The following is a 13,265-nucleotide window of genomic DNA, read 5'->3' on the forward strand; positions in this document are numbered from 1 at the left end:
CACATTTTACACATGTACCATTACATTTGCAGGCAGCCATACCAAATGCACCCTGGCTCTGTCAAATGACGGAAGCTAAAGAGGGATGGGCTTGGCTCGTACTTGGATGGAAGACCTCCTGGGAAACGAATTAATGCCGGAAGTGGTGTTGGTCGGCCAGCAGGGGGTAGTCTTCCCTCTGGTCCTAATAACAACAACAAATATCAAATCCCAATACCCCAGTGCAGTGACGGGGACACTGTGTTGTGGGAGATGTTGTCCATAAACCGAGGTCCTGACTCACTGTGGTCATTAAAGAGCCCATGGCACATATCGCAGAGTAGGGGGTTCTCCTGTGTCCTGGCAAAATTCCCAACCTGGCTCTCTCCATCTGGTCACCTAATCATCCCGCCATGTAACTGGCTCAATAATTCCTCCCTCTCCACCTTAAACTGATGTGTAATGAGCATCCTGGCGCAAAATGGCTGCCATGCAACACCTACTAGGTGGGTGCTACACATTGGTGGTGGTTGAAGCGAGTTACCCTCTTCAATGTGAGGCGGGACGATTTCTGTCTGCGACATACTTAAACTAAAAATAAAAAGCAGTCCCTGTGATGAAGTTATGCACAGAAGACATTTGATATCAATCAAATAATGCTTACAATCTCATCCTGTAGAGGGCCAAGTTTTTTAGACCAAAAAGAATATATGGATGCTCCCTCTGCTCATAACTACTCCTCTCGGTGGTGTATCTGAACGCACACACACACACATCTATATCTATATCTATATCTATATATAACCCAGTGAGTCAAATAAATTCTTTATGAGACAGTACAAGCCTGTTTCATGTCATAAGCAGTCATCAGCATTATGGCATGAAACAGGCTTGTACTGTCTCATAAAGAATTTACTGGAATCACTGGATTATTTTGCTCCTTATTTGTTGAGCACTTTCCCTATACCGTTGAGTGTTTCTTATGTATGTATGTATGTATGTATGTATGTATGTATGTATGTATGTATGTATGTGTGTGTGTGTGTGTGTGTGTGTGTGTGTGTGTGTGTGTGTGTGTGTGTATATATATATATCTCATTACTGACATTATAAATCCCAAAAATAGTCATTACTTTGGATTCAGATATTCAATTTTAAAGTTATACAGACACTGTATTTATAATCATTGTGTTAATACTGTTGTCACGGATAATAGACGTCTTATTTTGACTTTCTGGACATTTACCATTACAAATAAATACAATGGCTACACTGACAGTGTAGCAGCTATGCTGGAATCAAGATCAACACTGTTTAATCACAACCTGTTCCAGCTCCTCCCCTCTGGTAGGCGCTACAGAGCACAGTACCCCAAAACAACGAGATAACGAGGTATTAAAACAATTTCTTTCCATGGGCTGTCATTCAAATGAACGCTTAACACTGTCAATAAATCCAACTGTACTGTACATTGTATGTATACTACGCTCTGTCATATCCACCTACCTCAGGCATGTATGTAAGTAACCTGCTAACATTCATTTCAGCATCTCTGATATATTCTCTGCACCATTGCACCTTATCACCTCTTATTTCACCTGTATGAGTCAATCCTTGTGTATATAGCTGAAGATTGTTGTGTTGTAGTGTTGTTATTCTATGTTAAGTACCCTGGAAGAGCCACGAAACCGGAGCCATATTCCATGTAGTGCAAACCTACATGGCCAATAAAGGTGATTCTGATTCTGTAGTACAGCCTCATGCGATTCACATTAACTTTCTGCAAGGTCCCACTGCCGTTCTGTATGGTGTCCACTCCTTTGTCAGGCATGTTTTCGACTTTGAAAGGACCTTGATGTTTGGATTTTAGGCCATTTCCCAACCTCTGCCTCTTCGGATCTCGGAGGACAGGAGAATTTCATCTCCTGTGTTAATGTGCGCTGTTTTGCAGCACTTCCTTTTGTGTGGTGCAAAAGTTTTGGGTTTTTTTTTGGACGCTCCTCTACTCTTCCTATGTTCCCAAGAACCTACCAACCAAGATAGATTAAGTCACATGAAACACATACACACAACATGGCATCTTCCCTATATGACCTGTGCCTCACAACCTTTTCATTTAGATCTGTTATATCCTTCATCCTCGCCTCCAGGTCATCCTCTGGGTCCCCAGCTTCGACCTGGTCGCCCACTGAGAACCTCAGGAGGCAGGTGATGGTGGTGGAAAAGCAGGAAAAATGGGGCATTCTTTGTGGAGCTCTACTCACAAAATTCCACAGTTAAGAACAATGTGACATTCCTCAAGATGAAAAGTAAAGAAACTGCTAGACCCAGCAGCAGTGTTAGCGTTATGACCGCGAAGTTTAAAAACTACACCAGTATTTATGCTGTACTATCACGGCTTGCAGGTGAACACCTCAGCCGTCGTGATGCTCATTGACGTACTGTCGCCAATGGTACGTCGATGAGCATCACGACGACTGGGACATTAAATGTTAAATGCGCCCCATTTCTTTGCAGTAATTGCTGCTGAAACCGCCACAGCCGACTTTGATTGTAGAGGTTCTACAACAACAAACTTGCAGAATAAATCAGTCATTGTTCGTATATACTTGTTCTCTCTTGCTGTCTCTTTTAGTGTGCCAATTAGGTACATTCCAACCACATTCCAGTTTTCTCTCACGTGTGAATATACGTCAATAGTTGATCACTGGTGTACATCAGTGCAGTAACCCATAGCACTATTAAAACCTATTCATTGTGTAACCCGGTGGTAAAGGAGTATTAGTGTAGAATGTAAAGAAATTCATTTAAATCCGTATAAACTCGGAAACCACGATTCAAGTCCCTATTTCTGTTATACTGACATTTATGCTACTGTCTCTTTAAGAATGGGATGCGTATCGCTGATGCTATCACACTGTGAGGAATTGAACAATGTTCGTTGTGGCCTCCTAACATATTAGGTTGATTTTCTTGGAGTAAACTTAGAGTTGGAAGTTCTGTGGTCCAGTTGTCAACCCTTGGCTTACCCAATCATTCACATCCCATATGATGGTGTGCCAGTAGTACCCAGCCACCACACGGTCTCTGGAGCCTTCGACACCACTATGGGTGCCAGTGCCTTACTGGTTGTGGCACTCATTCAGAACTGCCCTCCTTTCCTCCTCAGACATAATCAACAGCCACATATATAGCTGGTTTAGACCATCTGTGTAAAAAACAAAACAAAAAACGGTCACTCACTATTTGGTCAGGATCTGCTGCTGCTTTCTATTTCTGACAGAGACAGATATTCTGCCAAATTGTACTCTCAAATTTGCTTCCTGCCACAATGTAATTTCTCCAATTTTTCCGATTGGCATATTTTGTTTGTGTTACTGTTTGGCTCACTTTATTATGTGATGGTAAGACGTTGCTGGTGAACTGAGGTTAGTCATGACCAGTAGTTCATTAGTCAATAACTGATAATAAGCCTCAACATGTCTTGAAGACTGTTGGCTCTGAAGGCCTTGGTTTCAGATACATCAAAAATTAAAGTTTTCTTTAGATTTCTCTCTCACTTCCACTCTCTCTCAACTTCTTTAGTTCTTGCTCTTACATTTCTCCTTCTGTTGCTTTTTCCTCTCAGCAATCGCTATTTTTGAAAACCTCGGAAATATTTTCCCCTTCTCGCTTTCTTTCCGCATCTTTCCCATCATCCCTTCTCGTTCTCTTCTCCTTTCTCTGCCTCTCTTGCCATTCATACTGCATATGTCTCTGTTCTTCTGACATGGGCCTGGACGGAGGCATGGAGCAGAGGTCAAACCTGCTGAGCACAGATACGTCCAGGCTGGATTTATCTCTCTCTCTCTCTCTCTCTCTCTCTCTCTCTCTCTCTCTCTCTCTCTCTCTCTCAGCAGATGGTAGTGGCTCTGTTGCTTAAAGAGCCAAGCCACGCTGCCTTTCTGCATCACTGCCTACTACACGCATTCATTCACGCCCACACACACACAAAAAAACCCCACAGAATGTGAATTCATTTGTTAGGGTTTGCACCCGACCCCAAGAGCACAAACACAGAAGGCACAATATAGCGGGACCAACAGGCTAATTTATTGAAGAGAAAACTCAGGAAGTCCACTCCCACCAGGAAACGCGAAGTCCACCTTTAAGCCGGGAACCGTGGAGTCGGCCCTTAATCCAGGCAGGAGGGGGGGGGGGGGTAAACAGGAGGATACCAAAGGAGAACGGAAAATCACAGCAACGCTGGAGTGAAGAAATCCTCTTCGTAAACGGAAAGCAGCGCACAGGGGAAGGGGAGCAACGAGGAAGGTCCAACAGAGAAATCTCCAGGGAAGATCCAGGTAAGTAAACAAACTTCGATGAGCAGGACAAGCACAAGTACTCTCCCAGGGAACGGCACGAACTGGCAACAAGCTGAGAGTGACACAGCCAGATATAGGGAGGTGATTGCCAACAGGTGAGTGGAGGGGTAACGAGGAAACAGGCACCAGGTGGAGTTGGCAGAGCTCCGGGTACGCTTACACTGCAGAGCGGGTGTGGAGCGGGGAGACGTTGAGCCTTGGCCAAGGTTATACTGCAGAGCGGGTGTGGAGCGGCGAGACGTAACATCATTGTCCTTTTTTAGCAATTTTGTTAGATATGCTGATTTTCAACATGTTTTTGAAACGTCAAACCATGTGAATATTAATCAGATACTCTTCTAGCTCATTACCATATTTAACTTGTAGCGCAATAACGTAATGTACCCCATCAACCCACTCCGCTCCCATCTGGTGGCAAAGCCTGCTTTGGCAAAAGTTTTGTCCCCTCTGCCATAGTGGCTTTGAACAGAGTAAGCTGGTGATAGTCCATGTCCACGTGTTTCCCAAATGTCTCCTTAAATCTCAGATTACATTTGTATGTAATGTGTGGCACAGTAGTATCTGTGTAACCATGTCTAACTGAATGGACGTCTACATGTTTTATATGTAAGTATTCATGAAGGTGAACTCGTTTTCTGATGTGATGAACTTATATTTGGATGTTCAGAGGTGAAGTTGTGTTTTCATATGTGCGGGCTGTGGCAGCAAATTTCCTCAAGTAGAGTGATAAAGAATCTATCTATCTATCTATCTATCTATCTATCTATCTATCTATCTATCTATCTATCTATCTATCTATCTATCTATCTATCTATCTAATTTTTCTTTACAATAAGTTGCTTCTGCACTTCCAACAGCTGAAGTCTTTCATTTCTTTTAACTGTAATTATGATTTTTTTTGTACTGTAGTTTTCAAGAGAAGAGCTTCATAGATGGAACATGACAGTAAAGCAAAAAAACATTAGAAATGTTAGACATGAATCAAGAAGGTTACAGAAAAATCACACTGTCAAATGTACACAAACTTAAAGGTTTTACCAATGTGTTCGCAAAGTTCACCAAACGAACTGAAGAGATGAAAATTCTTCACAGATGGATGCCTTTTCCAGCCCTCCACATGCAGCCAGTGGAATACTAAAGTGTGGAGTGTGACCGGCCCTTAACACAATGGCTTGAACACTGGTCCAGCATTAGAAAGGTGATTCGTCGAGTCCGCGGTGGTGTAGCGGTCTAAGCATCGGCTCTGTGTCGATGCAGTTGCCCACTGGGGACTGGGGTTCGCGCCCCGGTCTCGTCAGATCCGACTATGGCCGGACTCGACGAAGCAGCGATCATTGGCAACGCTGTCTTCGGGAGGGGGGCGGAGTCGGCTTGTGTTCGTCACGTGAATGCGTCTCTGTGTGTGTCGGAAAAACAGTGCGAACCACTGTTTTTCCGACACACACAGAGACGCATGGAGTCGCCTTGTCACGAAAGTGGCGAGGCGGTCTCCTTCGAGACTGCCGGCCGGAGAGATGCAGTTGGCGAACGCATACAGTGCGAGGGTGGGTGTTTGAATTAAAATAGGGATCGATTGGCCACTAAATTGGGAGAAAAAGGGAAAAATCAGAAATAAATTTATAAAAAAAAAAGAAAGGTGATTCGTCTAACCGTCTTGCCACCTTTTCCACCCCAAGGTGGCCTTCACACAAAAACATGTTCTGAACAGTAGATAAGGATAGCAAGGGGCCAGAATAGCGCATATTCACTTACGCAGAGATCACGGTTAGCATAAAGCTATTTCCGATAAAGTTAGGCAACAGTTAGCATTTTTGCCCCTTAATACAGGAAGATTCAAAACAGACAGCATTAATTTCAGAGGTGCTACCTTAAACACACAGTAATAAGTAATGGATGGTTATGTGAGCGCCTGCTACGGCGTGAGCTGAGAACACATTTTAACTGTAATTTGAGTGCAAATAACAGTTTGGGGTATATAAGGACCTTTAAGAAGTGGGGGAAAAGCAAAAGCAACACAAAAATCTAACTTATAGAACGTTGAGACAGATTTTTTTTAAAAAAAATTCTATAACACAATCGCGTTAAACTTGCAGTGTGGACGTTTTGTCTCCCCCTACTGACAGCGAGAGTAATTCTCTCCTTTCAGCGCACTCTATCGAGGAAGAGTTACACTAACGTTTATCCGTGTTTATCCACGCCATCAATAACGTTCTTCTTCTTCTTCTTCTTCTTCTTTTTGTTGTTGCTTTAATCCTACCTCTGAAAGCCGAGTTTCTCCTTTCTCCAGAGCATCAGAAACGTTTCTTGGACGCTTCTTTTGGTTTTTCCGCCATAGCTTCCAAGCCTGGCAGCTCTCTCGCAGCAGACAGCCCTGAGAACAAGCCAATCAGAGGCATACAATCGCTTTCGTCACACAGAAATTCGGTTCTGGCAAAGCTAGTGACGCAAAACACACCACTATGCATCACTTCCGGGGCGCCAGCGCGGAAATCTCGCTCCAGACACCAGGTAGAGGCTAGTTCCCATCGATGCCTGCTGCTGCGATGGCACATACAGTAGCAAAAATACCAAACTAAATCTGGATTGATTTTTCTTCCGCCCGACTAGACAGTATCAGTATTCTGAAGAAAATCCTCCGATAATTTTCAGTGTTATTTGTAAAGGATTCCAATAAATCCGACGCTGAAGTGTACCCTTTGATTACCAACAGGACCACTTCCTGTCTGCTAAATATAAACCAGGCAGCGGTGTGCTCCTCCACGCTGCGAGATCTACCAACATAGATCAAAGCAGACTCGTCTCCCTTCCTCCTCCCTCTCCTCCCATCCTTGTGGTACCCTAGTGCTGCTTTGCCCTGTGTACTCACACTGCTGTAATTGGACTTGTTTGTTTGTCGATTTTCTGTTTGTTTAGATTGTGTTTGTAGCCTTGCTTAATTAAATCACGTCCTTCGTTTCATGGGCGCTCCTGCAAGCAAAAAAAAAAAAGAAGAAAAAGTTCCCATCGATGCAGAGAACGGTCAACTGAGCATGCGCAAGTACTCGCTGCCTCCGTTGTTTGGGTAGGTTAAGGTTAGGGTTAGGGCGGGGTTAGGGTTAAAGTTAGCTAATGAGACGCAGAGTAGGGGTGGGTCTTCCTAGAATCCTAGCGCCTGGATGCTACGCGGGGCGTGTGGAGGCATGGTAGAGGCATTTCGCGCATGCTCAGTTGACCGTTCTCTGCATCGATGGGAAGTGGCCGCTACCGATTTAAAACTGGTATACTGCGAAGCACCGGGAGATTTACCTGGCGGTGATAGGCTTAATCATCATTGTGTGGACTCATTTGGCAAGGATGGAAATCCAAGGATATTCTTTTATATGTAAAAGTCCTGCATTCTAACTTTAATTCATCATGAACACAGAATAAGCGCAACAGCCCTTACCATCTGAAACGGGGGATATGTGGTCATTCTGGAGCTATTTGAAGTTTTATACCTCAGAAACTTTTCTATTTCTTGAACAGTTCAAGTTAATTTTTTATATAAAAATCGTTTTGGCTACTATTACTGGCCTGCAATCCACATAGTCAACACACGGCGGCAGACTTTATATTAATTTCCTTTCACACTATCCAGCCAAACGCACCACTTCTCCCATTCGCGAGCACAGTATTTTGGGAGGCCTCTTGTGCTAGACAGGAGGACTTGGGTCTGCTAGAGGAAGACAATTTGAAATGTCCTACACCGCGGAGTGTACATAACCAGGGCAACAGTGATGCAACACACACAGACACACAGTTTTTCTTTTTGTTATGTCTTTCTTTTTAGCATGATTGTGCAATCGTATTCTCATTTGAATAGAATGTAATTGTGTGTTGGGCAGGAACATACGGAACAAATCACGCCCTGAATTGATTCAACAAGGGACGCTACATTTTTCCCTACAATACGGGGCGATTCTGTATTTTAAGGGACGGGTGGCAACTCTATTCACAAATGTCCAGTACAAGCAGCGTCGTCATACTGTTTTAGCCACTGCCCAGCTCCTCTGGAGGGAATGGGAGTTATTTCTTTGAAATATTTTTGTGTAATTCTACTAAACAAAGAAAAGGAGCGTCCAAAAAAAAAGCAAAAACACTCAGCCAGCCAGACTCTTGTGTGTTTGCAGAAATTGGGAGTGTCGGTGTGTGTGTGTGTGTGGGGGGGGGTGATCAACCAACCAACCAACCAATCAATCCATCCATCAATCAATCAATCAAGTTGCATTTTATATAGCAATTTTTTGTTGTTGCTGCAACAGCCACTAAAAGCGCTCGAGAGGAACTTGTCTTGTCACTCACGTTCTTCCCCTGACTTCTTCCAGTTAGTCCAGTGATTTGAATCGATGGTCTTCAACTCAAATGCCCAGGATTATAGTCAGTTCCTATGGACAAGGAAATGATTGGCAGTCATGAACTGACTGAAACCCTTTCTATCTATAACTCTCAGGCCCCCGGTGACAAACGTCTTCAGTATAAGAGGCCCAGCCCATCAGCCTGCCTACGCGAGCCGGTGGGAGGGGAGGGCCACCCACCACCCACACCCCAGTCCAAGCTCATTATGACTGGACTTACTGTTGCTTAGAAAACAGACTTCAGATGTCTCACCATGTGCCACTCATGTCTCCGCGTGTGCAGATTTTCATTCCAGCCAGACGCTACGCAGCAGCAGCAGCAGCAGCAGCAGCAGCAGCAGCAGCAGCAGCAGCAGCAGCAGCAGCAGCAGCAGCAGCAGCAGCAGCAGCAGCAGCAGCAGGCTTCACACATGCACACCCACCAGCTGGCAGTTTGGATGGGCTTGGATTTGATCTGATCCTGCACGGGAGACCTGGGTGACTTCCGGTCTCCTCTTTATTCGTAATCACAGCACTGAACACACACACACACACTTACAACACCACATCACCCAGGACGCTTTGCTGTACCTTTACGGGGCTTAGTTTCTAACTTGTTTAAATCATAACCAGTTGGAAAAGAGGGTATCACCATGAAGTGAGACAGAAGAGATAGAGGTATTACCCCCCCCCACACACACACACACACGTGCACACTCAAACACACAAACACACAGTTAAGTTATAATAGCACACAGATACAGATAGCTCACTATAAGCTAACCCAAAAATGAAGTTGTCAAGACATCTGTAAAAATCACTACACAACAAGCGTGAATTTTACAAAAGTTACGCCAAGTGGTTCCACGAGACTGTGTCAAATAATTTCTAAGCAACGTGATTAATTAATGTGCTTAGTGAATTAGAAGTTGCTTAAAACAGTGGTGCTGAATAGCTTGACATAACATCTCAAAGAAAATGTCATTTTGTTTTGAGTGTAGTAACAAAGTAGTCATGTAGGTGGCATACATGTACATACTTATGGGCGCGCACACACACACACACACACACACACACACACACACACACACACACACACACACACACACACACACACACACACACACACAGGCAATGTTTGTATCAATCTTACTGAAATAAAAAAAAACATTTTGCACCAAATCTCTAAAAGCTTGTTAAAAACTGCAGGTAGGTTCTAGATGCCATGTGTTTGACAAGTTGTTTTAACAAGGCATCTGCACATCCACGTGTTCTGCTGACACACACACACACACACACACACACACACACACACACACACACACACACACACACACACACACACACACACACACACACACACTCCTTGTCAACTGCACCAGTACACTATGTGCCTCCTTTACTCAGAGCATTCCGCTTGCGGTTGCAACCTGGCCGGCATTCCCAGCATGCTGCACACTTCGTTCCCACACATTATACCTCCCAATACACCAACCTTCACACTCACTTGTACTCTACCTCGCTCCCTCTCCAGCTCCCTCTCCAATGATCAATTTTGAGTCAGTTTTACTGGCAGAGCAATATTAACAAATATTCAGTACTAGATTCAAAGTGCACCACTACAGAATAATCCATAAGTGGTAAATTCAAAACAGAGCAGCAGGGGCATCACACAACTCCAGAAAATCCACAACTTTTATGACACATGTGGGGCAATTGAATAACTGCAACATATGGTAGGATATAGTCTATGCAAACTATTCCGAAATAATGGAAATAAAGCGAAGTTTTGGTTAAACACACGTCACCGTCTTCTTCCCCTTTTGCTTCTTCTTCCTCTTTTGCTTCTTACCCTTCCTGTTCTTTAAACAGGGTGCACCAGATTCAATAATACAACCAACCAACATCACAACATGTTGAGGTAAATGCTCGTGGGCCCACAGCTTGGGTATATGTGGTATGTGTGTGTGTGTGTGTGTGTGTGTGTGTGTGTGTGTGTGTGTGTGTGTGTGTGTGTGTGTGTGTGTGTGTGTGTGTGCCTATATGAATCTATACGAGAGCAGTGGGCAGTAACATTAGCACAACTGTTTCTACTGTGTAACAGAGGAATTCAAATTCATCAATAAGAATGGCCTTGTTAATAACAGAGTAATTATTTATTAAAAACACACGGTGGTGCAGTGGTTAGCGCGGTCGCCTCACAGCAAGCGGGTCCTGGGTTCGAGCCCCGGAGTAGTCAACCTTGGTGGGTCGTCCCGGGTCGTCCTCTGTGTGGAGTTTGCATGTTCTCCCCGTGTCTGTGTGGGTTTCCTCCGGGGGCTCCGGTGTCCTCCCGCAGTCCAAAGACATGTAGGTCAGGTGAACTGGCCGTACTAAATTGTCCCTAGGTATGAATGTATGTGTGTGTGTGTGTGTGTGTGTGTGTGTGTGTGTGTGGGCCCTGTGATGGCCTGGCGGCCTGTCCAGGGTGTCTCCCCGCCTGCCGCCCAATGACTGCTGGGATAGGCTCCAGCATCCCCGCGACCCCGGTTCAGATAATGGATGGATGGATGGATGGATGGATGGATGGATGGATGGATGGACAAAACGTTATCAGGAACCACTTGAAAGAATTCTATTTGAAAATGTCACCCAGCAGATAAACCTGCCCAGCAATTAAGAAAAATAATATTTACATTACGCCCCAATATCTGGAAGCTCAAATTAAGGGTAGTCAGGTATTCTTGATTAAAGTGGCTTTCACGCGTTCATCAGTTGGTGCGTTTGAACGTTTGGCCATTTTAACAGGAGTGAACAGCATGCGAATTCCTTTTTTAAAATGTTTATCCCCCCCCCTTTTTTTTTCTTCCCAGTTGTACTTGGTTAATTAGCCCACTCTCCTGAGTCGTCCCGGTCTCTGCTCCACCCCCTCTGCTGATCCGGGGAGGGCTGCCGTCTACCACATGCCTCCTCCGATACATGTGGAGTCGCCAGCCGCTTCTTTTCACCTGACCGTGAACTTCGCCCGGGGGACGTAGCGCGTGGGAGGATCACGCTATTACCCCTCAGTTCCCCCTCCTCCCCGAACAGGTGCCCTGAGCGACCAGGGGAGGCGCTAGTGCAGCGACCAGGAAACATATCAGCCTCCGGCTTCCCACCTGCAGACACGGCCAAATGTGTCTGTAAGGATGCCTGACCAAGCCGGAGGCAACATGGGGATCCGAACCAGCGATCCCTGTGTCGGTATACAACGGAATAGACTGCTACGCTACCCGGACGCCTCACCATGCGAATTCTGGCACGCACTAAACGGCCCCAAAAGGTTTGCCAGTAAACTCGGGTCTTGGTCCATTTCCAAACAGACCATCGGGAGGTCACGGTGTGAAAGCAATTTCAAGAAAATTCAAATAAAAAAAGAAGAGAAGAAAAAAGGAAGTGATGTCCTAGTACGTGGAAGTCCATTACACATCAAACATACCATTACAGAGGCCAAACTCTGTCTGGACTTTTGGAACCTGCTATCTGCAAAAGTGGCTTAAGTCTTGCTTTTTTCTGTGTGTGTGTGTGTGTGTGTGTGTGTGTGTGTGTGTGTGTGTGTGTGTGTGTGTGTGTGTGTGTGTGTGTGTGTGTACACATGTTTTACTATCCTAATGTGACCAAATGTCCTCATTAGGATAGAAAAACCAGAAACCACCTGGCCCTTTTAGAGGCCCTCATAAGTAAAAGGGTCTATTTTAGGGTTAGGACTTGGTTTTAGGGTTAAGGTTAGGATGAGGGTTAGGAAATGAATGTAGTCAATGAGGGGTCCTCATAAGGATAGTGAAACGAGTGTGTGTGTGTGTGTGTGTATGTGTGTGGTGTGAATAGGCTGTAAACCAAAATCCATGTCAAGTGTTTGTGAAGGCGGTCAAACAGCTCAGGGGTCGCAGTCACATGACTGAGTGGCTCTGTGGAGAACCTGGGACATCTCAACACATCTGGAAGAAGCGAGTCCTTGTTTTGTCAAAGACACAAAAACAACTGGCCTGTGTTTTTGAATTTAGACATCTAGGAAGAGTCGTGGGGGTGGCATGAGGGGTCTGCAACCCTTGCTGATATTTATTAGTCATTATGCTTCCGGTAAACTGAAATGTTACACATAGCTCCTTAGATAGTCCTTCAAGGGAAATTGCAGGAGTCAAATCCATGATTTAGGGCAGCACGGTGGCGCAGTGGTTAGTGCGGTCGCCTCACAGCAAGAAAGTCCAGGGTTCGAACCCTGGGGTAGTCCAACCTTTGGGGTCGTCCTCTGTGTGGAGTTTGCATGTTGTCTGCGTGGGTTTCCTCCGGGTACTCCGGTTTCCTCCCACAGTCCAAAGACATGTAGGTCAGGTGAATCGGCCGTACTAAATGGTCCCTCGGTGTGAATATGTGGGCCCTGTGATGGACTGGTCAGGGTGTCTCCCCGCCTGCCGCCCAATGACTGCTGGGATAGGCTCCAGCATCCCCGCGACCTCAATTGGGATAAGCGGCTTGGATGATGAATGGATGGAAATTCATGATTTGATCACAGGAATGAAGATGAATACAGGAAAATTAAGATTTGCAGCAA

The sequence above is a fragment of the Lampris incognitus genome, chromosome 2, assembly GCF_029633865.1.
Source record: "Lampris incognitus isolate fLamInc1 chromosome 2, fLamInc1.hap2, whole genome shotgun sequence".
NCBI lineage: Eukaryota > Metazoa > Chordata > Actinopteri > Lampriformes > Lampridae > Lampris > Lampris incognitus.